The following is a 3,455-nucleotide window of genomic DNA, read 5'->3' as shown; positions in this document are numbered from 1 at the left end:
CCCTCATGGCAGAGGGATGAGGGAATTCCCTGGGGCCTCTTTTGTAAGGACACTAATTCCATTCATGAGGGCTCCATCCTCCTGACCTAAGCACCTCTCAAAGATCTCACCTCTAAATGCCATCTCATTGAGGATTAGATTTCAGTGTATGAATTGGAGGGGGCGGGGGACACAAACATTCAATGGATAGCAAATCATATGGATACGCCTATATCCAAATATTCTTGACCTACACAAACCGCTATTTCATATTGTTCTACTTAATCGATGTATAACCATTGTTCTGAGAATGGAGGATTCCCTTGTTATCCTTTGCTCTTTTCTTAGCCACCTTCTCAGCCTAGGCCACTGATTTAATTTTGTTTTCTTTCAATTTGCTTCAAGAACTTAAATGGGAAAACCATAAACGTTTCTGATTAATAGATCATGTTAAATTGGTTCCAGGTTAATTAAGGCTCACCTGTGTGTGACAGCTATGAAATATTTCATTTTCCAGACATCAGCTGCAGCGGACGCTAATTGATTCTCTGGTTACCTGGGAAATTCAAGGTGTTGGCATTTCAGATAAAGGTAAACAACTAGTTCAGGGAATTAGGGAATAGTTTTCATTGTAATGTTTATCTTTTTATTGACAGTTTCCCCAGAACTTTGGCAATGACATATTTTAGACTCTAATTGTAACCTAGTATGTAAAAAGGAACATCTATGTCTTTGAACATATTTTGTTTACTTAATGTTTTTATAAGCCATCGTTTTGTGAGCAACGTTTCAAGTTTCTACTTTCCTAAAACCTTTTGATTTGTTGGGAGGTTCAAGTGGGAGATAAGAACAGGATTCATTACTGAGTTCTCCCTTAAATTATGGGTAACCATGCAAATCAGTACCATTTGTAAATTATTTTTAAGAATCTCTGACTTTTTTACAGCTCAATACTTCATCCATTAAATGGTTTCCATAATTAATTAATGACCCTTCTGCTACACTGAAAAATAAGAGGGAGACAGACTGCTAAAAAAAAAAAAAAAAAAAAAAAAAAAAAATCAATGCAACATTGTAACCAGAGCACTAACAACAGCAAGGAAAGAACAGCAATCTGATAAAGTTACAAAGATACTAAATTCTAGCAGAAAACATTATAGTGCCTATAGTACTTTATCTTAAAAATAACAACTGTGACAGAAAGCTGTGTGAAGAAGGGCTGTGGCAGCTGAGTTATGGAAACAGTGAAATGTGTGGACGTCTTGGGAGGCTGATGGCCACATGGAGCCAAGATGGAAGTATGTGGATTGAATGGACATTATGTCATAGTACTCTGTTACTCATTTGCTGTGTGCATTCAGCGAAGTAATGTACTTTGTGTTCGGCTCCTATTAACATGGTGGCAAAAAATACCAAAGTGTTAGGAGAAAAAACTGCATACGAATCAGCAGGATGCCTTGTTATCATTCTCTTACTTTGCAGTCATTATGATCTAAGTAATATGCAGGCTTATACCTGTAGCAGAACAGATGATAGCTAAAAAACAGTTGTGTGTATGTACTTAATACTTTTATCCAGGGCCCTAAATGAAATTATTCCAGGGCCAATGGAAGTTATTGATGTTTTGTTGTTGTGGTAGTGGTGGTGGTAGTTGAAATTCATGAACTGCTGGTGGAAATGTGAACACTGACTAGATATTTGATGATATTAAGAAATTACTGTATTTCGACTGTGAGGTTTAAAAAAGGGAAGTAATTTTCTTTGGGAGATACATAGTGAAATATTTACAGATTAAATAAAGTGATGCTGGGATTCGCTTCAAAATATTCCAGGGAGTGCAGGAGAGATGCTCACAGAGGGAAGAGCACTGGCCAGAAGCAGACTAAATGACCTTTCCTACTGCAGTGAGTTGATGGCAGACCTACAACTGGGACTTTGGTCTTTTGACTTCTAGGCCTGCGTTCTTTTTACTTTAGAAAAAATTGGTTCCATATGCTTCAGATCAATAAAATTGGTCTTGAATAAATTGTGCTAATAAATAATAATAATAAAATAATATAATAATAATAAAATAAAATAATAAAATGAGTATGTAATCCAGGAATTAAAACCCCTCATCCCAGTCTGGAGTGCCCATATAGTTAATACCATTTTATCTCTCAGCATTCAGGTTAGAGCCATTTTCTTGGGGAAACTTCCTTTAGCCCCAAGCCTAAGCTCTGATAGAACTGTTACTTTCCAGTTTATTATAGTTAATGTCTGTCTCTCCTACTAAAAATAACATTTACTGAAGACTTACTCAAGGTCAGATTCTGTCCTAAACTTTTTACAAGAATTAATGTGCCTAATTCTCACCACAACCCTATGAAATACATATTTCACTTGTTCTCCCTTTACAGATAGGAAAACTGAGGCACAGAGCGATTAAGTAATTTGTGCAAGGTCCAACAGTGAGTAGCAGAGGCAGGGCCCAAGCCCAACAGTCTGATTCACAAGTCCACACACTGGAGCTCCCTGAGAGCAGCAGCTGTCTCTGTTTGCATCCTTTGTGCTCGCCTGGCAAGAGTGTGTGCACACAACATAACTCTGAAATAAATGCCCAGTCTGACTGCCAGGTCAGGAATGGCTCATACTTGGCTGTGCAGCCTTGAGCAAGTCACTTGACCTCTCTGAATTCAGCATTTACCCTCACCACCATGCTTAGAGTTGTAAAGCCCAGTAAGATCATGGAGGTGAAAATGACTTGGATAAGAATGAATGCTTAGATAAAGGATGACATAGTAAGGATGCTTCATAAATTGTGCTCTTCTAAGTACTTTAATATTTGAGAGAATCATAGATTTGGATTCAATTTTGATTTAAAAAGCATTTTAAGAAAGGTTAAGATAGTTAGAAGTCTTTTTCCACAGCATTATTTGCCTTGGTCAAACACATTATTTGGTAACCATTCTCACTGTCTTGAGTAACTTGCCAGTGATGATAGCTAGTTGCCTTTTAAATAGAGGCCTCACATAGATCTTACATTATTCCTTAATCTTTTAGAATATGCTCTATTTCATTTCTTCCAAGGTGCAGCTTTCACAGATTTATGTATATTATTTATGCCTTAAATTAAGGCCTCAAGTAGAATAAAAGCACACTCAACATTACTTGGGAATTGGTTTCAAGTTTTTAAAAAAGATTTTATTTATTTATTTGACAGACAGAGAGATCACAAGTAGGCAAAGAGGGAAGCAGAGAGAGAGGGGGAAGCAGGATCCCCACCAAGCAGAGAGCCCGATGCGGGGCTCGATTCCAGGATCCTGGGATCATGACCTGAACCGAAGGCAGAGGCTTAACCCACTGAGCCACCCAGGTGCCCCTGATTTCCATTTTTTAAATGTAATGGGGTCACTCACATTTGATTCTGATTATAGGCTGTCCTAATTATAAACCCATTCAATAAATGGTTACCTAAAAAAAGAAAAGTTGTGAAA

This window comes from Enhydra lutris, unplaced genomic scaffold (genome assembly GCF_002288905.1).
Source record: "Enhydra lutris kenyoni isolate GAN:26980312 unplaced genomic scaffold, ASM228890v2 scaffoldscaffold13, whole genome shotgun sequence".
In the NCBI taxonomy this organism is placed as follows: Eukaryota; Metazoa; Chordata; class Mammalia; order Carnivora; family Mustelidae; genus Enhydra; species Enhydra lutris.
Note: the sequence above shows the minus strand (reverse complement) of the source record.